Consider the following 24202-nt stretch of genomic DNA (forward strand, 5'->3'; position numbering starts at 1 on the left):
CGTGAGCATAGTCGCGTATTACGACTACTCGTGGGAATGGGCTGTGAACTGAAGGCAGTTTTCAAAGTACGGGCGCGCAACCTGGAGCGCCTTGAGGTGAAGAGAAGCTTGCAAGGGTAGAGCTTCTTACCTTCTGGCTGCGGCGTAGGTTTCGGGCAAACGGCAGATGAGCAGCGAAGAGCTGCAAAGAGCACAGGAGGCCTTTTCTCCTGGCCTTCTCTCGTCGGCTTCCCACATTACCCTTGAAGACCCATACATCATCATTTGTGGGGACTTAAATGTGAGATATATAGACTAACAGGGGAAGCTGCGAAAGAAGCTTACACTCCATAAAAGGGCTGTATCATGGCTTGAAGAAGTGTCTGGCTGAGGTTTACGCATGCTAAATGGACAAACAAAGGGTGATTTCCCTGGAAACCCGACTTGGACCAGCAGTGAGCAAAAGGCCTGTCTAGATGATTGCTTCATCTCGGTTAATATTTTGCATAGAGCGGTCATGTTCCAGGTGGTCCCAATGCCAACCAGTGACCATCATTTATTAGAAATACGATGTGCGGGGTGCCAGGTCCTGGTAAATCCTATAATAGAACGAGTGATACAGATCTCACAAGGGAGGAGTAGATTGAGATAAACCCAGGTGATGTATCAATGATCAGTGCAAACTTTAGGAAACATCTGTGTGATAGCAAGAGGGGGATTGATTATGCATGGCTGCTACCCGATTTTGTAGAGGTTAGACATAACTATGGAAAGCCAGACATTAAACCCAAACACATCTATAATAAAGAAGTGGTGAAGGTAATGAAGTTGTACTGCTCAGATATAAGGAAACTTAAACGAGTGGAAGGTGGTGTCTCTGGGCCGTTAACAAAAACAATGTAAACAACAGTACATAAATTGATTAATTGCATCTAGAGCACTCAGATCACAACATGATGCAGAGCATATGCTACAAACTATTTGAAAAAATAACACGAAAAATCTATGGGAACTAATAAATAATGATGGCAGGTTGCAAATTGCACCAATGGCAACCCAGATCACTGAGGACAAACGGATAAACAATTTTACAACTTTGTTTGCAATGACATCGCATAAAAAATCCAATGAGACTACAGGCGCGCATACAAAATGGGCCTTTGACTTCAACAAAGAGGATGTAGAGGGCTTCATTAGAAAACTGAACTCGCTGTGAGCACTTGGTCCGGGTGGGCTCACTAACTCTATGTTAAAGGAAGCTATAGGACCATGAGCTGGGTTTATTCTCCTGGTCTTTAAACAGATCATAGCAACCAGAGAAGTTCCCAGTTCATGGAAAATGGCCATAATCGTGGTGATCTTTAAAAAGGGCTATAGAGAATATCCAAGAAACTATCGCCCCATTACCCTAGTAGACATCTTGGGAAAGATCTTTGCATCTATACTACTACGTGATCTGCATGCTTGGGCTATTGGGGATGGACAACTGGACTCCGACAAACAGGCTTTGTCAAGGGATGTGGGGATTACCTTAAATCTCTTCCTCTTGAACCTGATGACATTAAATGACATTAATGATGACATTAAATGCAATCAAGAACAAGTCAAGTGGCCTTTATCGATTCAGAGCAGGCGTTTGACAGTGTTTATAGGGAGAGATTATGGGAAAAACTCTGAAGCTGCGAATGCCCCCAAGATTTACTGGAGGCAATCAGAGCATTATACTCTGGGATCTCAATACAGGTTAGAATGAAAATGCTGGGTGGCCTCTCTAAAAATAAAAACATATAGGGGAGTAAAACCACGATGCCCCTTGACCCCTGCATTGTTTGAACTGTATATGTTGGACTTGGGCGAGTCCATGACCTCGACAATGGCATTCCCTCCAGAATTACATAACCACAATGTACCATGGATCCTGTATGCTGATGAGTTGGTCCTTTAGGGCTGCAGCGTAGGTTAGATCAATTTATGACATATCTATCTGAAAATGGGCGGAGAGTGAATATTAAGAAATCTAAAATACTTACACTGACAGCAACAGAGGGTTTAAGAAGATTATAGGTGGAGAGACACTGCTGCAAGTAGACTTGATTTTATATCTGGGGCTTGTGGTAAATCAGAACATGAATGAGAAATCTTGGTGCCTAACACTTAGATCCAAAGTTAACAATTTGGTGGTCAAAAGGCTGGCTTTTTTCCTTCTATAAACAGAATGTTGCACCCATTTTAACCTATGGAGCTGAAGCATTGCTAAACCTTGCATAGCAAACATGGGATATCCTAGAGGGATTCTTTTGTAGGAGGGCACTGAAGTTACCTAAGGGTAAACCAGTATCATATATAAGATACAAACTTGGGCTACAATCAATGGAGTTCATTGTGCTGTGGAAATGTATTTCTCTACTTAGAAAATGTATTACAACCGATCACCTCCCCCTTTTGAGATTTTAAGGAACACAAATAATGGGGAAGTAGATCCGCTGCTGGAAAATTGGCAAAGGGGCGGCATCAGTTGGTTGGAGTCAGTGGAGGCTTCGACTGACATGCTAATAAAGAATACGGAACTGGTTAAGAAAATAATCTGGATTCAGGACTGTATAGCTACACAAGCTAAAAGAATTAAATACAGACTAGCTCTAAAACTTGATCACAAAAGGAAAGTGGTTAATCAACTGCTGATGTACCTAACCAAATTCTCATCTCCTTACTATCTTGACCGGTTTATGAGATTCCAGTTAAACACTCTCCCAACTAGAGAGTTTCTGGAATTTTGTAAACAGCTCTTGCAGATTCAATCCAATAGTAGGCACTGCAGAGTAACTGGTTTTAGGGAATCGTTAAAACAACTCTTTGGCCCTCATTACGACCCTGGCGGAGGTCCATGGTGCAATTTGCACCATGGACCATGGCGCAGAGCTGCCAACTCCGCCATGGGGGTTGGCGGACTTACCGCCCCATTCCGACCTTGGCGGGGCGGTAAGTCCCCAATCCCCATTTACCCTTCCCCATTCCCATTTTTGCCCCATAGGGTATAATGGGAGTGGGGAAGGCGTTAATTACGCCACCGTACAATACGGTGGCGTAATTAACGAGGGGACCCGTAGCGCCATGGATTTTTCCGCCCGGAAAATCCGGGCGTAAAAATCACCATGGCGCTACGGAAAGTCCTAATCTGGCGGAGAGGTACTCCATGCATTACGCTGGCGTAAACCCCTCTCCGCCAGGGTCGTAATGAGGGCCTTTGTGGCTTGCAGTGGCTTAACTGAAATGAGAACTTTATATTTAGCACATTTTATTACAGAGGTAAAAACTTTATCGACATCAGAATGGTGGGATATGTTTTTAATTTGGGGATAAGCCAAATTCGATCCTGGCAGTAGGGACATATATGGAGCCGGTTTTAAAGCTGAAATAGGCGGAAGCGTATCAGACAAACTTCAATGGATTATTTCTATTTTTTGTGTGTTCCCTGTTTTTTCCTGTTTTAAATAATGTTTTGTAAACGATAAAGGTGGAATTGTTGAATGCAAGATAGTTTTAACTGATTTGGATTTTTGAAAGGTTTGTAATAAACCATATAAAAAAATAGTGAAAACAATATCCCAGACATCTGCATATTTCAGTCAGAACTGGTTTCAAGATGACTACAGTAGCCAGTCATGGTGTACAGACATCCAGTGGACAAAGATGGCTACTGCTTTTCAAATACACAAAGAAGAAAAAGGGGTAGTCGTGTGACCCCTCATGTCTTCAAAACAAACCAAGAGAACCCCCATTTTATGAAATGGAGGAGGGAGTCAAGCTGCGCCCAGCGAGGGAAAATGGCTTACACCCTGTGTAACCATACTGCACCGGAGAGCAGTTTTCACCCTCTCCAGGACACGGCAATGTGTCTTTGTGGTACCACTGCCTTAGGAGTCATAAAGAGCCCTAAGGAAGAGACATACATCAGAGCCACGCACACAGTCAGGCTTTGGTTTATGTCTGTCTTGGAGGACAAAATAAAGTCTACAAACACAGAAAAGTCAGCAAAATGTACAAGGTGGGCTACTTCATCAAATGCAAAATGGTATTTCAACCTAACACTACCTCTCAGCAAAATCATGTGAGCGTGACTTTACAGAAAGCTGCCACAGTGATTTGTAGCTCCCCCTGCTCTTCCTCCTTAGTGTCACTAGAGGGTGGATGTCTCATCCACTCACGATAAGAGATGGACACAGACTGGTATGTCAACCACCTTCCCAAATCTCTGGAGGTGGCTTTTGTGTTGTTCACCCACTGAAATGTGAATTTGTCAGACTGTGCTGTGTAAGAAAAAGCAACCATAAATCTTACTCTCTGACTGGGGCCTATTCACTCAGTACCTCTCCCTATCCTTCTACCTACAACTACTCTAAATATCCACAAAGTTCCGTAACTATGCTAAGCTTGCCTCAATATCCAATCTTTTATGTCTCTGAAAGCTGCTACTGGGAGTGTGAGGCACATGCCTTACTTTTAACCATGTAAACGAACTTCAGACAAACCTTTCCAAATGTTTTTACAAGGTTTGTCACACAACATTCATGTTTGTGTGGAAAGGTTCAGCCATGCCTAATCAAAATTACCTCAACAATGAGAATATGTTTATATTGGGAAAGCTAAAAACACAATTTAAAAATTGGGTAATGCCAGGCTATATGGATTCATCTAGTGATCTTTTGATCATTGAATCCAACTTGTTTCTTGCGGTTCTGAGATGATAATGCATCAGTGGTTTCATTCCAGAGAAAGTGTCCCCAATTAACTGGTTGTGTTCTCTGATTATTATGTTCATTAGCAATGTGTGCATGTAAAAACTATGTTTCTAGTCATGGGCTTAAATGCGTCTCTCTGTGTAGTAGTGTGTACTGATATTATTGGACAGCTTCTTTTGCACTTTCTAACTACTACACTAGTTAGGATGAGTTTAGTATGTGGCTGTGCCTTGTAACAGTGTTGTTGCTTTTGTATTTCTCAGTATTAAGCTGTTTTGGTTTGGAGGGATTGTCCTTGTCTGTTATTCAAGCCTTCATCCTGTTCTGTGACTGTGTTCACAGTACATAGTAAAAGTAACTTTTCTTTTCTGTGTCTTTTCCTTGACCAAATACTTGGTCTTTCCTTATCCCCACATTCTCTTTTGTCAGCGTTTCTACCTTTTATTTGTTCACTTTCTCATTAGCTTGGAGTTCAACATTCTTTCTCTGTCCAACTTCTCTTTGGCCACTGTCTCTATTTTTAATGGTGTTGCCTTTTAGTAGGCTATAACCATTGCCTGTTCATTGGCTACAGCTTCTGTCCCTCTCGCCTGCACCTAGGGTGCCTTACTAACCTTCTTTTCCTCTGCCTTTACATGAGCCACAGCTTCTGTTTATTCATGGGACGTATCTGCTGTCTTTTTCCTGGAGCTAAGGTGACCGGCCTCTCTCTTCGGTTAGACTTCCCTATCGCCATTTTCATCTCTGCTTTAGGGTTCTACTCATCCACCTTTTTTCTCTCATCCTTCCTTCTACATCTGGGTTTCGACGTTCTCTTCACCTTTCTCCACATTCTGGGGTTTCCCTTTCACTTCACATTCTTCTAATTTACAGTTCTTTGTTGTTGCCGTCCTCCACTTTGCATGTTTTCTTTCATTCTAGCAACCTGTTTTACTTCACCTTCAACTGGTCTCTCAGTTTTCTATTCCACTTCATCTTCCCTTTAGTCTGTGGGTTTTCTCTTAAATCCCATGATCCTGCATTCTCAGTTTACTCTCTTTTGCTTCAGCTTCTTGCACTGTCGGCTCTTACAAGCTGCTTCCTCTTCAATAACCTATTCCCCCAACCCCATTTTTCCATTCTTTCCATTCTAATGTTCTCCAGATCTCCAATATTACAAATCGCCAGCTCTGTACTCCAATTCTTCCTTTCACTGCTCTCTTGGGACTTGGACCCTGAATAGGTTCCATCTGAAGGGCCATAGAGGTACTCAAATAGATCAATCACCATTTCCGATGTATGTCCTGTGTGGTGCTGGTTGGGCCTTATTCTCCCCTTCTGACAGGTATTAGGTCTTCCCCATCCCAGAGCCTGTTCTGGCTGTCCCTTGTACTGTGCACGTTTGTTGTGAGGTTGTGGGTATTTTTGTGAGACAGAGAGTTTGAAAAAGGAATTCTATTGAAGGTTGTTTGTCTGACTGATTTCAGTGACAGTGTTGGCTGCAGGACACTCTTTTACTTCTATACAAAAAGGTCTGGCAGCCTCTCTGCCGAGAACGAGCACAGCCAAATAGCCTGTGTAGGTTCCCACTTGGGAGGGTTTACAACCACATTTGAGCTCACTGTACCTTTCACAGAAGAGAAATGTACATATGCATATCAGTATAGTCTCACCCACCTGGGCAGTCCATTATCGAAATATTAGGCATTTCTGCTCTGAACAAGAGTACTGACTGTTTCGTCTTTGTTGGGCCTTTTCAGTGAAGTGAAGCTGTTCCTCTCTGAGCAAAGTGAGCAAGGTGTCCACATCTGGATTACCCTGGGTAATTTAGGGTGAAACCCCAAGTCCCTAAACATGTATACAAAAAGTTCTGGTAGCCCCTCTCCAGAGAACAAACACAACCAAATAACCTGTTCTCTGGTAGGTTCCCACTCGGAGCGGGTTTACCAATACATTTTAGCTCACATTACCTTTCACAGAAGAGAAATATATATTTGCACATCAGTCTGGTCCCACCAACCTGGGCAGTCCAGCACTGAACTGCTAGGCAATTGTGCTCTGAACATGAGTACAGACAGCAACAACAGTCATGTGCTTTGGTCTTGTTGGGCCTCCTCAGTGTGGTGAAATTGTGGCGCTCTAAGAACAGTGAGCAAGGAGCCCACGTCTGGATTACCCTGGGTAACTTAAGGTGAAACCCCAAGTCCACTCTTTTTCTTCTGTCTGGGATCTAGATGTAGTGAAAACATGCCCCCTGTAATGAAGGACAGGGAGGAAGTGGGTTAAGTGCTGTGCATGCATAGAATCATCATGTCTATTTACGTGGCTGTAGGTAAAATGGTTTCTGTTTCTATCCAAGCAAATACGTGTCTGCCTTCATCACTTCCATCATGTATTTATGGAGATATGGTCCACATGAAGTAATGTTCTGTGTGACCTGCTTAAATGATTTGCTTTAACATTGGTGCAGTGTTGATTCTCTTGCGGATGCAACATCGATGCTCAGGAATTCATGTGGACACCTTTAGCAGGGGGTTTGCCCTACTTTATTCACAGGGGCAAGTGATAATTTAAATGACTCTTTTTGCAGTTATTAATGGTGTTTTGTTTCCGTGGGCTTCCTCAGTGTGGTGTTTATTTCAGTCATAAGTAGTGTATGTTCCCTTGAATGGCAGGATGGGAGTTTGGGATTTGGAAGGAACTGTTTGATTGCCCTGCCTGAGGTATTTTTCATTTGCTTTAGCTAGAATCCCAATTTCTCTTCCCTTTTAAGCCCTTAAAAATGCCTTTGTGTATTCCTTAGCTCTGTTTTATAACCTTTGAAACAACAGAATTAACTTTCCAAGGAGCCATGAAAGGTTCCATGAACTGTTTCTTATATGGGTGTCTCTGTGAAGGTGAACTGCCCCACTTCAAGCTGCATGTTGCTCATGTTGCTCACACCTAAATATCTCTAAAAAAAGACTTGCCTGGTTTTGCATACAATATCATATTCAGGTTACACGTAATTACACGATGGTGACCTGTTACGTTTACACTTTTGAGTAAATTGGTCCTGGCAACATACCTTTCCTCATTTGAATGGCAGGGTACAAAAGGGGAGTGTGAAATAGTGCAGTACACGCTTGTTCGCCACCCTTTTGCACTTCACCATGCAGAATGAGTAAATGCTGCCTTCCATGGCAAGTAGCATTTACAAAATATTCTTATGGAGTCCACCTGCTATTTTCTGGTGTAAAATGCAGACATACTTCACAGGAATCCACAGTATTTATGCCAGTATGTGTGGAGCATTTGTATGGTGAAGGGAGGCAAATCAAAACCTACGATCCACACCTCCTCTCTTCCATAACAATAAATAAAAAGCAGGCCCCTGGTTAATGGATTCGTAAAATTCCCATGAAGGACTTTTGCACATTTAATTGGTGATATGCCAGGACCAAATGTGCTCCATACTGTCTCCCATTGAAATAACCCATAATGGAAGCGTTCAAAATGTGTGCTATGTTGTGTTCACATACAGATGTCCCTTAAAAAGTACATGTATAGGGGCGCTGTTGAGCGCTGTTCAAGATGGCCGCCTGAAGGTGACTCTCCGTGGCAGACGGGTCGCAGAATCCTTTTTCGTGGCACTTCTCGCACCTATACCCGTATCCTGAGTACACGATTCGGCGGGGATGGCTTGGGCTCCATCTGGTCCGAACCCCGAGAAGAAACGGAGCCGGGGACCGTGAGATCCTGACGCCGTCTGTCTCTGCACCCCTCCCCCAACTGCGAGGCGGCTCACGCTGACGACCGGGCCCGACTGGGTGAAGTGCCGGGCCTCTCCACTCACTGGTGCCGCCGCCCGCCACCGGCAGCGATCCTCGCCCGCCCTTGCTGAGACAGGCTGTTCATCGAGGCCCCCCCTGGAGTCTTCATCCCGCATTCCTCCCACAGAGGGTGGACGCATTCGGCTGCGGCTGCTACGGGGGGCCGGTGCCGCCTCGCGGGGCGCCCTTGGCGCTGCTGCAGACCTGCTCCTCCTCAGCCGCGGCTCTGCTCGCCGGGGGGACCGGCTATCGGAGGCCCTCCCCTCCCCCTCGTCCAAGGACAACACGTTGGACGCTCTGCACGCCGAGGCCGCGCCGGCGAGGACCCCCCTTTTTGGCCCTACCGCGGCCTGCACCGTGGTTGGGCTCCCGGGGGGCCCCGCTGCCCCTGGCGGGGGGTACACCGGAGAGGGGGTCGAGCTGCGGCGCACCCTTGTGCACCTGGTGCCGTGCTCCCCCCCAGCCATACAACACGGGTCCTCGGACCCAATAAGGTACGTGGAGAGGGGACGCTCCCTGTGTTGCACTGCGGTCTGGGCACTGTCGAGGCCAGACTCCTGGACACGAGGGGGCACGCCACAGTTACAGGGTCCTCTACCCATTACAGCCGAGGAGCCTCCGGTTCTACTTCCCCCAGGCGCCCACCCTGCTCCGGGGACCTGCTTGTACCTGTGAAACCTACTGGGGGGAACCCGGTACCATCTACGTCTCGGTGCTAGCGGGCCTCTTGTCCTGAGGTCTGCCGCTGCCTGCTGCGTTTTACACTGCCGGCCCTGAACTACAGCCTGATCACCGCACCGGCAGTTTATAGGACTGAGTGGGGCTCTTCCCCATCCCGCCCTGATAGCCACATCTGGAACGTCGCTTCTGCGGTGGCCACTGAGCGCCACTGCTCACTACCCCTGCGTTTGCCTACGCCCGAGCCCCTCGGATCGCGCCTTTCACATCATCTGGAGCTGACTGAACCCTCGCAGGCTGCATCAGCAGTCACAAGCTTTACGCACACGTAGCCTCTGCCACTTACCTCCCCTGGAGGTCCACCCGCTCCTCACCATACCTTGCACGCTGCCCAGCGGGTTGTACGGGTAGAGCTCCTCAACTCTCTTTCCTTGAGCCGCTGTGCTCCCCCTCTTATACCACTGAAACTCAATGTCGCCAATATGACCAAGGGAGCTGCAAAGAAACAGAGTTCCATCAATATGTTTGCGAAACCACCGGCGAGATCATCGGAGGAGGCCGCTGACCTAGCCCCTACTGCGTCATCATCCGCCACAGCTCCGGAGTCCCAAAACATGATGGACTTTATCCGGGAGGGCTTCACCGCACTCCACTCCAAACTAGACGACATGAATGGTACCACATCGAGAGGACAGATAGCCGGGTGGCGGAGGTCGAGACACGAGTGAGTTCCGCTGAGGATGCACTGGGCTCTCTACGCTCTGAGGTCGTCACTCTTTCCAACCGAGTCCTGGAAGTGGAGAAAAAGAACGAGGATTTGGAATCCCGATCAAGACGCAATAACCTCCGAATTATAGGGGTTCCTGAGAATGAGATCCATGAATCAATGGAAGACTTTGTTGAACACACATTGCTGGCACTCCTAGATTCTCCCAAACTCTCCCCGCAATTCACTATAGAGCGCGCACATCGGGCTCTGACGGCTAAACCCAAACCTGGCGCTCCTCCTCGTCCCATCATAGCCCGTGTGTTGAATTTTCGCGACCGCGATGCCCTCCTTAGGGCTGCGAGACTCAAGGGCGAGCTCTTACTGGGCGGCGTAAGGATCCATCTCTACCCAGACTTTTCAATGGCTGTCCAGCGCGAACGCAAGTCCTTTCTAGCAGTAAAACGCAGGCTGCGTGATCATTCAATCAAATACGCAATGCTTTATCCTGCCAAACTTCGCATAGAACATGCCAACCGGGTGTTCTTTTTCACACTCCCTGAGGAGGCCTCCAGATTCCTGGACGAACAGTTCCCGGGCTGACCCCCCCCCCCCTCTGATCATGGCTTGTAGATATTTTTCGAGCCTATCGTGGAGGGACCAGGCCCGGTCATTCCCTTACTCTGGAACCATGCTGTTTCTTAGTTTTGTACTCTGCTCTGATTGTTTCTCCTTTATGGTTATGTGCCACATAAATATGTGCAAACTCTCCGTTCAAGTTACGTGCAAATTTTCATTGCTAGCACCTTATGCTTCACGTTGACCTGCCGTGCCCGGAGAGACACGGCCAATCCGGCCTACAGGCCCCCAGGCGCTGATGCCTTTGGTTTGGTTTTTGTTGAGGGGTTTTGGGATCGCCATCCCTCTGTTTGGGGGAGGGATGTGGGTGGGGGTGGGACATGTTGGGGGTTATGTTATAAAAAGCTTGGTGTTGGCAGCAGGGACGGACAGCAGGGTGATACTCAAAGACTGGCAGTGCAGGAAAGCAAAACTGACCTACTGGTCATGGATATTCTTTTGGATCTGGCATCAATGTCTGGGGGTGACGTGACTTTCATGAGCTGGAATGTGCGGGGGTTGGGTAATTACAAGAAGATGAGGCAGCTCCAGCTGCAGGCTGAGCGCCACAGGTCCAAGGTTCTTTTCCTGTAGGAGACACATGCCCGCACGGAACAGTGCATGAATTTTGCCAATACATGGGGCCCCCAAATATTTTTCACCAACTTCTCTTCCCAAAGCCGCGGGGTAATGACCCTCATCCATAAGAGCCTCAAGTTCAGTCTTATCTCTTCACAAATAGACCCTCAGGGTAGATATGTGCTGTTACATGCCACACTTCAAAATAGGGAGATTGTCCTGCTAAACATTTATGGTCCCAATATAGATGACCCGGACTTCTATGCTCAGGTCACGTCTCTCCTCGATGGATTCCCCCTTGTCCCCATCCTCTGGGGGGGTGATTTCAACACAATTTTTGATGTAACCCTTGACAGATCTGGGTCCAGACCCCGCCAGCTTTCCAGAGCGGCCTATGCTGCGCTGTCATCCCTACCCCGTCTCGCTATGGTTGATGCATGGAGGTTCTTTTACCCGGATTCCCGTATCTATTCCTTCTACTCCTCAGTCCATGATTCCTATTCCTGCATCGATAGATGGGTGATCTCCAATGAGTTGGTTAAGAATGTCCTACAACTGACGATCCTCCCCAGAACCCTGTCCGATCACTCTCCTGTAACCATCACTGTGAGTTGGGGGCCGGATCCCGGTCGAACCCGTCGTTGGAGGCTGAAGCCCCTTTCCCTTCTAGACCCGGAATTCTGTTCTGACCTTGAGGTGTCTGTTGAGGAGTTTTTTGAGACAAATACAGGCTCAGTTACATTGCAGGCTACTTTATGGGAGTCCTTCAAGGTTTATATTAGAGGGATGGCACTGTCGAAGGAGAGTGGTATTCTTAAGTCGATTCGAGGGGCTCTCACCGAGAGTGAATCTAAATTATCGATCCTTGAGGCCAAATGCTCACTACACTCCACCCCGGGGACCCTGGCGGAGATCGGGGTGGAGCTGGACACGTTCCGATCCCTTGCGGAGCGCGAACTAACATTTTTGGATAACCCTGGCATGGCAAGGAGATACGGAGAGGGCGAGCGCCCTAGCCGATTTCTAGCGAGGCTGCTCCGTCATGAGACGGGGGCCCCGCGTATACTTGGGATCGAGAGGCCGGATGGCTCCATGGCAGTCACCTCACAGGACATTAACACGGAATTCTTTACATTCTATGAAACCCTATATTCCAACTCCGGTGAGGTGCCGGTGATGGAGATCGATTCCTTTCTTGATGCTCTCCCCCTGTCTACTCTCTCCCTGGAGGCCGCGGGCTCCCTGGATTCTCCACTCACGCTGGGGGAGCTTTCTGACGCTGTGGACTCCTTATCCTCGGGGAAGGCCCCCTGCTCGGATGGTATCCCAGTCGAATTTTATAAGCGCTATAAGCCATTGCTTCTCCCTCACCTGATGGCGCTCTGGGATGAATCGGTTGAGGCTGGTGTTTTTCCCCCTTCACTTCGGGAAGCCACAATTACAGTACTACTTAAATCGGGTAAATCCCCCTCGCACTGCGGCTCGTACCGCCCGCTTTCACTTATCAATTGTGATGTAAAAATATATGCCAAGGCTCTGGCGCTTTGCTTAGCTCCCTTTCTACCATCTATTATCCACCCGGATCAGGGGGGTTTTATTCCAGGTCGCTCCACTTCTCTGAACCTTAGGCGCCTTTTCAATATACTCAACAGAATTAACCCCGAGACACAAGCGGTGGCTGCCATCCTCGACATGCAAAAGGCGTTTGACTCTGTTTCATGGCGGTATCTGTGGCGGGTCCTTGTGAACTGTAAATTTGGTCCCTCATTTCTCTCATGGGTCAAATTGCTGTACTCTGCTCCTGTAGCTAGGGTCCGCACTGACGACCGTTGTTCCCCTCTCTTTGAGATCGCCAGGGGGACGAGACAGGGTTGCCCTTTTTCTCCCCTGATCTTCGCTATAGCGATAGAGCCCTTCGCTGATATGCTCCGCCAATTTCACGCACATAGAGGTCTTCGCACCGCGGGCCACGCTGACATAGTGTCCCTATATGCGGACGATGCATTGCTGTTTATACGTTCTCCCTCCATCAATTTAGCCCCAATACTGGAAGACGTTAGGCTTTTTGGCCGAATCTCGGGCCTTAAGGTGAATTGTTCGAAATCCACACTTTTCCAACTAACAGAATGCACCCTCCCCCCTCCTGACACCAAGGGGTTCACATGGGCCCAGTCTACTGTTACTTACTTGGGGATTGAGGTGACACGCCATCGAGCTTTGACATTTCACGAAAACTACCAGAAGTATCTTACACACCTGTCATCTAAAGTCCGGATTTGGGACAAACTCCCGATATCCCTTGCAGGCAGAATAGGCCTACTGAAAATGGTGGTGGTGCCCCAGCTACTATACAGGTTCACCAATATCCCTGTGTGGCCAGGAGGGGTCTTCTTCAGCGAACTGGCTTGTACAATCAACACTTTTCTCTGGCACTCGGGCGCGGTCCGTCTTAAACTCGACACCTTGTCCACCCCTATGGTATACGGGGGCTTTGGTGCTCCTGATTTCCTGAAATACTGGCTGGTATCCCAAATTCAATACGCATCCCACTGGTTTAGCATAGAGGACTCCCCCCCACACGTCAAGCTCGAGAAGCTTGCGGTCTGCGACCGTGATATCCGTTCCCTGGTGATACAACCCGTCCCCCTGGCGCTGGACTCACAGAGCCCGGTCGCCTGCACATCCTTGGCATTAGCAAAAACATGGAAGCTGTCTGGCACTGTATACGCCTTCCACGGTAACCTTCCTCTCTGGAACTTTTTCCCCGGGGTCTTACGGGTATCACCTGCTGTGGTTCGACGCTGGGCCGGGGCGGGATACGAGCTGATGCGCGATCTGTTTGACCAGGGTATATTTATTGAATGGCCCGACCTCCCATTGCCCTTGAGAACTGGCCAGTGCGTATGACTCCAATACTCATCCCTTCGCAAGTTCCTCAAACGCCACTACCAGATGTTTCCAGCATTACCACCTGACGACCCTGTCATTGAGGAACTCACCTCCCCTTCACCCACTAGAGGATAGAGGAAAATATCCAGATTATACACTATGCTGCAGTCCAGATCCATCCCAGATTTCACTAAACTGAAGCGAGCATGGGAGGCGGACCTGGGTGTTGAAATGTCCGACGAGCGCTGGGCACACCTGTGTGACTGCATACACCGTGTGTCTTTCAACTCTCGTTTCAAGTTGATTCAGTTTAAAGTTTTACACAGGTTTCACTTCACCCCGATCAGATTGCACCGCATATCCAGTGATAACCCGTCTAGCTGCCCTAGATGCGGTCAGGACTCTGCTGATTACATCCACATGATTTGGTCCTGTCCCCGCATCTCACAGTTTTGGGAGGCAGTTTGTTCGACGGTGTCTGCTATGCTCGACCACCCCATCAGTCCCTCCCCGGTGGTTTGTCTCTTCCATGACCTCCCAGGCCTCCCCCGGAATTCCAGGAAACTAGCCGGCCTCTGCATGCTTCTCGCAGTACGTTCCATCCTACTTTGCTGGCTTCGCCCCTCACCCCCCACACACGCCCAATGGCTAAGAGCGGTCACATGGGCCTCGGACTCAGAGGAAGCCTGGTCTCACCTACACCCTACCCACTCCAGGCCCAGGAATATCTGGCTTAGATTCCGGTCCTATATGTCAGATCTGAGTACGACACCGGACAGTCCTCCCCAGCTGCTTCTCCTCGCCTTCTCGGGTCCTCACCCCTCACATAGCACCCGGCCATTTCGCTCATGTCCTCAAAAATGCCTAATGTTTATGTGTATATCGTAATGTAACTACTGTATGCCTGTATTGTATATATTGAGCTCACACTGTATTTTCCTGGCGCTGTTCGCCCATGGTTTGCTGCCACGCTAAATGAATAAAAAGAAGTTAAAAAAAAAAAAAAACTACATGTATAGCTATATATTGTGCCCTGTTTGTGTTCCACCCGTGGGTGTTCCTGGGATGGAAAATTGACTTGTTCATTCTATATACTGTCCAGTTTCAGGCATTACTAAGGTGGCACATTTGAGTCATTAATAGTCATTAATAGTAAATCTAAATCTCATCGCGTCAAACTATATTTCTTTGTGTTGGGGAAGATACATCCTATTGACTACTGAACACTTTTAAAAATGTACATGATCACATGGGTTTTTTGATGACAAACCTAGTTCTGTAATGTGCTGGTTCCATACATCTGTGCAACCCATGAGCTGACTCCATCTCCTTGACATTCTTTCTTATCACCCTGTTGCTTTATCCCAGATACCCTGAAACTGAGATGGCTGAAAACTACAATATTCCCCCTAGTTTGCCCAGTTAACTGCCGGCTTCTTTCTTTCCTCTTACATGTTAATGTTAAAGGGCACTTGTACTATGTTTGCAGAGTGTAATGTGTGGAAGGTGTTGGCCAGCATGGCTGGTGTTTGTGTGGGCAATAGGTTTCAATTTGTCATGAAGGTAAGATGGGGTTTTGAGGTGGATGGATTTGAATACAATACAGAGTCTTCTGAAGGCAATTCTCTGATGTATGAGGAGCCAGTGGAGATGGGCAACAGCCAGGGGTGATATGTGAATGTTTGGGTGGTGAATAAGTCTGTATTCTGCATTTTTTATGACTTGCAAGGGGCAAGGGTGTTGTTTGAGAGTCCAGTTAGGAGAGCAATTCCATAGTGCAGCTTAGAGAGAACTGTGTACTGTGGTGCGGAAGTCGGCAGGAGGAAGGATATGTCTGATTTTGCAATGGAGGTGTAGCTGTAGATTGCATGTTTTATTGCTAGCGGCTATGTCGTATGTGAATGAAAGGTAGGGGTTGATGGTGAAGCCAAGGGACTTAATAGGTGTGGAGAGGGACATGTGTGGGTTGTCCATGGTGAGTTCTCGGATCCAGGAGGTGATGCTGGGTTTGTGCCTCGAATGGCAGATGACAAGGTATTCTGTTTTGAAAGGGTCGAGTTTGAGGAAGTGGGGGTCCAAACAGATAATGATGTTGGAGAGACAGGTTTTAAGGGTGTGGAGTTGTGAAGGGGATGCAATTTAGAAGTATATTAGTGTGTCAGCTGCGTATTGACGGAAATGTACATTGGCCTTTCTAAGAGTCTGTCCAAGAGATTAAACATATAGGTTGAAGATGATTTGAGATAGGGATGAGCCTTGTGGGGCCCCATACTTGACAGAAGTGCGGTCTGATTGATAAAGGGGCATGGAGACAAAGTGTGTTCTTTCAGTGAGAAAGGCAGTGAACCAGTCAAGGACAGTTCCAGAGAGATTCATCTTATGTGCTAGGATGTCTAGTAGAATGGTGTGGTTGATGATGTTGAAGACTGCAGACAGTACAAGTATTGCTCTGTGTCCTTTGTCGGTGATGCTGTAGAAGTTGTCAAGGATGTGCAGAGTAGCAGTCTCTTTGCTTTGTCCAGGTTGAAAGCCACATTGTAAGGGGTTGATTAGGTCGTTTTGGAAGATGTGTTGTTACAATTGGGTAGTTGCAAAGTGTTCCAGGATTCTGGCGAGGTATGGTAGGATATTAATGGGATGGTAGCTTTCTGGGAGCGTGAGGTCAAGAGATGATAATTATGTTGCTTATGGCCCTGGGCAGCCCCCGCATTTTGGCAACCAGTGTGTTTGAGTCAGAGGTAGAACAGCCTTGGCCACAGTTACATGTTCATAAACCTGGCTGCAATGTACACATTTAAATGTGTACCAGGATGATCATGTTGGGACCACTGTGGCCCAAACACAATTGATCTGTTACCATCCTCAGCAGCTAATCATCACTCCTATTTGTCAGGAAAATAAGGGTTAACTTCTTTTTTTAAATTTGTATTTATTGTTTACAATCATAACAATGCGATAACACCCTCCCCGCCCTCCCTCCCCCTTCCCAACTGTCTGGACCATAACCTGCTGCACCACAGGTTCCATCTCCGTGATTATTGTGAGTCGTTTGTGTCATCGCCAGAGGAGCCTTCTGCCTTGGGGCTGAACAACGTAACTATTAATGCCACCCATTGAAATAGGTCATCCGAGGTGTCCTGCCTTTGTTGAATCTGAGCCGTCTCCCAGGCGGCCGTTTCGGCATTCGTCCATTTGCGTAGGTCTTCCTACCACGTTGACAAGCACGGGGCCTGAGGGCGTTTCCAGTTCATAGCAATACGCCTCTTGGCGAGTATATACATTAGGTCTTTTAGTCTATTTAATGGTCTATTCTTCTTATTTCTGGGGTATCTTCCAAGGATGCATGCTTTTGGCGTGTGTACCTCCAAGGTGACGTCCGCTTCAGCCGCCCTGGCTTTGACTTGTGCCCAGAAGGTCTGTATGGTGGGGCATCCCCAAAACATGTGTGTCATCCCTGCTTGGGGTTCTTTGCATTTGGGGCATCCAGTATTCTCGGCACCGCTAAATCTGGAGATGATGTCTGGTGTGAGGTACGCTGTGTTCGTGATGTAGAATTGAATGAGCTGGAACTTAGCGTTTCTAGATACCTTCTTGTGGTATTTCATGATGTCCTCCCACTCCTTGTCTTCAGGCTGTGAGCCAAATTCCTGTTCCCACTTTCCCCTACACTTAAGGTTTTGGTGGGTGGTGCTGTCGAGCAATATTTCATATATTCTGGAGGTCTTGTGGCCTCCCTCCGCCGCCCCCAGCAGGCCCTCAATGCTCTCGTGTCCGGTATCCCAGGTCTCCACCGTGGGCCAGCGGGCCACTATTCTTTTCACCACCGCGCTGTGCAGTAGGAATTGACCCATGTGTATCCCTGAGGCATCATGTAGCTCAGTGAAATTCATGATTCCCAGGTCATCCACCAGGTCGCCTATGTTGGCGACACCACTTGTTTCCCATATGCCTCTTAGTATCCTGTGGCTTCCCGGCCTGTTAGTCATAATGGCAACTATCGGGATCTGTGGAGAGTAGGGATCTGGTAGTTTTGTGGCCTTACAGGCTTGTTTCCATATCTGGGTACCTAAATGGATCAAGTACGAGTTGGGGTGTATAGCTCCCGGTGCAGTCCATAGCAGGTCTCTTAGTAGCAATTGGTTGACTCCTGGCTGCAGCAGGCAGGTGTCTGTTGAGGGCTCGTCGGCCATCCATTGTATCACATGCTTCAATTGTCCGGCTAGGTAGAACAGTTCGAAACTGGGAACCCTGAGGCCACTTTTGTCATAGGGTCGCTGCATTGTGTCCAGGGCGACTCTCCACCGTCCATCTTGCCACAGAAATGTCCTGCACAGCTTGTGCAATTCATTGAAGAATAATTGTGGTATGTTATATGGTACGTTAGTGAAGAAGTAGATAAGTCTGGGCAATGCCGCCATTTTTAGTAGTCCCACTCTGCCCGCCACCGAGAGTGGCAACTTGCTCCAGAACTCCATTGATTTGGCCAGCCCTTCTTTTGCCCTGACTGTGTTGAGAACATGCTCTGTCTTGGGGTCTCTGTGTACTCTAATGCCCAGGTACTTAAAGGAGGAGGGTTCCCATTGTAGGGCTAGTATTGGGAGGGCTGCTGCCTCTCTCTTGCTCAAGGCAGCTAGGGGGTATAGGCAGGATTTGTTCTGATTGATCTGAATCCCTGTATATCTGTGGAATCTTTCTAGGGTTTCTAATATGTAAGGCAATATGTGCACAGGATTTGATAAATAGAGGAGCATGTCGTCAGCGTACATAGAGATCAGGTGATTCACCCCATCCACCACTATGCCCCCGTCTCCGTATTCTTGTCTAAGGTATGCTGCCACTGGTTCTATAGCCAGGATGTATAGCATGGGTAATAGGGGGCATCCCTGCCTAGTTCCTCTGGTTAGCCTCCATTTGTCTGAGAAGGTGTTGTTGGTGCCTACTCTGGCCTCGGGGTTAGTGTAGATGAGTGTGACCCACCTGGTGAAGCTAGGTCCTCTGCCCATCCTTGACATGGTAGCCAGAAGCCATTTCCAGCGTACCGAGTCGAACGCTTTGGTGGCGTCCAGGGCCACCGCTGCGCATTCCGTCTGTCTATCTTCAGTGCTGTAAATGACGTGGTGCAGTCTACGTAGATTTTCGGTGATGGTTCTGCCGGGCAATATGCAGTTTGGTCCTGGTGGATCAGGGTCGGGATGGCTTTACGCATCCTTGTGGCTAATATTGCTGTTAGTATCTTGCTGTCTGTATTTAGTAAGGACAAGGGTCTATATGAGCCGCACTCGGTGCTATCTTTGTCGGGTTTTAAGAGTGGTATAATGACCGCATCCCTCATGGTGTCAGGGAGTTGGCCTACATTATATGCCTTGTTGAACACCTGGGAGAGTAACAGAGCTAGTACTTCCTCGTAGGCCTTGTAGAACTCGCCTGGGAGTCCATCTGGCCCCGGCGCTTTCCCAGAGGGAAGTGTTCTAATGACAACTGCTACCTCCTCAGGGGTTACCGGCCCTTCCACGGACTCTGCTACGTGTTCCTCAAGGTGTGGTAATATAATGATGTCTAGTACATCCTCTATTTCTGTGTCTGTTGGCGGCGAGGTGTCCGTGTAGAGGGCCTGGTAATACTCAGGGAATGCATGGTTTATGGCGGCTTGTGAGTGCGTGTCAGCGCCATTGACATCGCGGATACGGCAGATGGGTGTTCTGGGGGCTTCTCGTTTGTAAAGTCACGCAAGCAGCTTGCCCGGTTTATGACCGAGGGCTTCTTTCGGTATATTTGGCGTAGCTGAGCTTTCCGAGGGCCTCCCAGTGTTGTAGCCAGGCCTGCTTTAGTTCAACTATTCTGCGTATGTGGGCTGGGTCTGAGGAGGCTATGGATTCTAATTGCTTCAGTTCTTCTTCGGTGCTTGCTAGCTTTGCCGTGATGGATTTTTGGGCTCCCCCTGTGGTGGCTATCATTTCCCCTCTGATCACTACTTTGTATGCTTCCCATGCCGTGCTGACGTGCTGGACACTATCCATGTTCGTCTGCCAGTAGTTTGTAGTACATTGTTGGATCTGCTCTCGGAATGCCTTGTCTAACAGTGCTTCGCTTCTAAGTCTCCATGTGGGTATAGGGAGTCTGGGAGCCGTTATTGTCCATGAGGTAACTATGGGGGAATGATCCAATAGCACTCTAGCCAAGTATTGTGTATCCTCAAATGTATCTAAGTGTTCCTCGCTCACCAGTAAGCTGTCGATTCTAGTGTGCACTGTGTGTGGAGGTGAGTAAAAGGAATAGGCTCTGCCCTCTGGGTGCTGGGCCCTCCAGAGGTCTCGCCGGGCGTATTGTTGTAAGAGGGCATTCAATATTTTAGCGGGAGGGGCGAGTGTGTTTGCTGTCTGATCTATCCATGCGTGGGTCTAGGGTGCAGTTGTGGTCCCCTCCCCATATCAGCATGCCATCTCTACTTGGACTGAGCCGGGTGTCCAAAGCTCGGAAAAATACCGTTGCGTCATGGTTGGGGGCATTTGTGTTCACTAGGCAGAGTTCTCTGCCTTCAATGGTGCCTCTTAACAAGGCCATTCTACCTTTGTTATCGATGTTTGTGTGTGTCAGGTTGATGGGGATGTAGGGAGCGATCCATATCAGTACTCCACGTGCGTAGTGGAGTACCTGGTGCCTATCAGGGTCCCCCTCCAGTTTTTAGCCAAAGCTGCTAGCTTTTGTGCGTTCAGATGAGTCTCCTGTAATAAGGCAATTCCTATCTTGTGGCGTTTAAGGAAAGTGTGGACTCTGTGCTGTTTAATGTAACTGTTCAGGCCCCTGACATTCCAGGACATGACTTTGAATGTATTATTCATGAATGCGGCGTGTGTATGGGTATGTGGGCTGGCTGTATGGTGGCACCGCCCTCTGGTCTATCCCCATGCGGCACTGTGGCCTGTTCTGACATTTTCCTCTGCTGACTCTAGATCGATCTAACAGTCTGTGGTGCTCAAGGTGGTTCTGGATTTCCCCTTTAACTAACTGAATCAGGATTTCAACAAACAGGTTTCCTTCCCTCTGAACTGTAAACTTGGCGTTAACCATTAACAAAACTGGTCTAGCGGGGTTCCCCCCGTTCTGACTTTCCTGTTTCCACTCCATTCGACCTACGGTCTCTTGGTGCCCTACGGGCGGGTGAATTACCCTAAGAGATTCCGGGGTGTGGGACAACCCTCCTCGGTAGTATCTGTTTCCGAGCAGTGCTCGCTCGGCCAGCTCCACGACACTCAATGGTGCCACAATCTGCAAATTTGGGTTTCTTCATATGCTGTCTCAGAAGTTGGTTTTCATTTGGTTTTCCTGGGGGTGCCATTTTCTCGTGTTTTGCGTTGCCTTCCTTCTATGTCTGGGATCTGCTCCCTGTCCATCCATTCATTTACTTCTTCAGGTGTATCGAAGAGGTACGTTCTATTGTACCGAATGACCTTTAGTCTGGCCGGGTACAGCAGCATGTATCGCAAGCCCGCATCTTTCAGTCTAGCCTTTATTTGGGCATAGTGGGCTTTACTTCTTTGGACCAGGAGGGTGTAGTCCGGGTAGATTGCAATTTTAGCAGAGTCTATTTCTATGCGGCCGCCAGTTCGTGAGTGGGCTAGGATCGTCTCTCTATCTTTGTAATTGAGGACTTTGGCAATTATCGGCCTTGGTGGATTCCCTGGTGGTGGGCGTTCAGTGAGGGATTGATGCGCCCTTTCAATTGTGAACCCCTGAGATAATTTCCCTGCTCCGACTTCCTGCAGCAGCAGGTTCTCCACAAAGTTCGTGGGGTTGTTTCCTTCAGTTACCTCCGGTAGTCCGATAATTCTGATGTTGTTACGGCGCGCGCGCCCTTCCGCCTCGACTGCCCTGTCTTCAAGGTTCTTTACTTTTTGGGCTAGGGCATCTACCTCTTTCAAGAGGTGGGTTTTGGCTTCCGTGTTTTCCTTTACCTGAGACTCTAGTGCTTCTGTTCTGCCTGCGATAGAGCGCACGTCTTGTTTTAGCAGGTTTAAATCGATGGCCACGGCGTCTATTTTGCCCTCCATGTTTTTTTGTAGCGCCAAGATGGCTTCTAGTAGTTGTGAGTTTGCATGTTCGGGGGGCCCCTCCCCAGCCGCAGCCGAGGTTGTGGTCGTGGCATCTGGCTTGGTGATGCCCGTGGCTGCAAAGGTCTCCATTGTTGTCTGCCTTTGCTTGTTCCTGGCGCCTTTTACGGACATCCCTCTGTGTGCTGGCAAGCCTGCCTCGTCCCAGTTGCAGTGGTTGCCGGCAATCGTACAGTTTGGGTACGGTTACGTGTACCGTGGCTCAGCTTGCATGGCTGAACTATCATGGTAATCTACATATGGGCTATAGCGATTTTCTAGGTGGGTTTTTGTGAGGGGTTGTGGACTGTATGAGCTTTAGATGGTCATGGCTCTTTACGTTGCCCCAGAGCATGTGGCCATGCAGTTCAGTTTGTGTATGTGCTCCGTGGCATGTTGTGCGTGGCAGCCCAATTGCGGTGGTTTTTATGAGGCGCTAGCGGGTGGCGTACATAGAATGTCAGGCCCAAGTGTGGGTTGGCAGTCTGGGCGGGCCCCTGTTGTCCTGTGCTTGAATCTCTGTCGCAGGGCTTGCGACCAGCCCTGCGGCTATTAATCTGTCCTATAATGGGGCCCGATCCTTTCTTAAGGCTATACCTTGGGCCTTCTCGGTCCGCTTAGCGGAATGCTGCGGGATCTTTAGCCGCTCTGTGCTGGTTTCGTGTGTGGGTCTTAGCGAGGGGGCGGGCTGCATTTTCTATGTCCCCCCCAGGCCCCCCTTCCCCTCCGTACCTCTTAGTGCCGCGCCGCTCACGGGCGCACCCGATCTCCGGGTCCCGGCCTCTCTGCGTGTGATTCCGCAGTATCTCCGCCTCCGACGGCGCTGTAGGTCCCACGCCGGGGAGGCTTTTGGATGCGGGCGCCGGTGTCACGTCCCTGGTCGCTGTGCAGTGTGCTCGTCAGTCGGCGGGGTCCGCTGGCCGGCTCGTGTCGTCTGTTCTCTTATCGGCTGTGGCCGGGGCAGGCCCCTGCGCCCGCGCTGCAATGCAGCGCTCAGCTCCTTCGTAGTCAGCAGGCAGCCGCCATTTTCGGACTCGCGTGTTCACCCTTCGCCATGGTGTTTCTCCTCTTTGGGGGCACGCGCAGGTCCCAGGCTGCCGTCGGAGGGACAGCAAGCAATTCTGAGTCGGACCGTGGGTTGTTATTATATTTTCCTTAGGTTAAGGTGCAGATTGATGGCAGTATGTTGGGCGCATCGGCGGAGCTGAGACGAAGCGCGGCTTTCTCACATGGCGGTTGGCCACGCCCCCCAAGGGTTAACTTCTTATTAGAGTTTGTATTCAGTTTCAGTTTTGGAAGCTCGCTCAAGACAAGGCCACAGTGTTGTGTGCTGAAGGTGTTTGGATACAAAGGGGTAGTGGCGCAAAGTGGAAGTATGCTGTGCAGTCATTGACCAGCAGCAACTAGAAGGATTTGGCATAGAGTGCAGCCGTCGACCATTAGCAACCTCAATGTAAGTAAGGTGTGGGCAGTGAGAGCAGCCACTACTGCTCTCTACTGAACTGCCCATCCTTTTTGTGTACTTCCACTTATACGCCAGACTTACTGTACTCTGTCTCTGCAAACCTTAGGCTTCCCCGCCCCTGTTGTTAGCCGTACTTTGGGTTTTCTGACTCCTTGCTATGTCCCTAGTCGGATGTTGCTAACTGGTTTGTTCTAGGTTTATCCCATTCCAAGATTCCTACTCCTCTGACATTGTAACTACTGTATTTCTGTATTGACTAGGCTCTCTGCTGCTCCACGAGGCTCTTTCCCACTCTCTAGCTCCTGATTCCACTGTGGTTGTTGCTGTTACTGTTTCTCTGCTGCTACAATAGGCTCTCGCCCACTCTGTAGGTCCCCAGTTCCCTGTTGTTACTATGTCACGCTCCCTGTTGTTGTGTGTCCTGCCTTGCTTCTTATGGTGTTTCCCTACTGTTGTGCTCCCCTGTGTGTCCCCTCTCCCATCATCCTCCTGTGCATCCTGCAGTGTGGGGTACTGGGCTGTGCTCCTCTCCTTCTGTCTCTCTGTCCTCGCACCCCCTATGGTGCTCTCCATTTCTGCCATCTTCTCAAATTGCTACTCTATCGACTATCCTATCCCTCTAACTAAGTCTGGAAGCAAACAGTTCAAGAGGGATATCCTGGTCCAACCCG

Source organism: Ambystoma mexicanum, chromosome 11, assembly GCF_040938575.1.
Source record: "Ambystoma mexicanum isolate Mex_15411 chromosome 11, UKY_AmexF1_1, whole genome shotgun sequence".
In the NCBI taxonomy this organism is placed as follows: Eukaryota; Metazoa; Chordata; class Amphibia; order Caudata; family Ambystomatidae; genus Ambystoma; species Ambystoma mexicanum.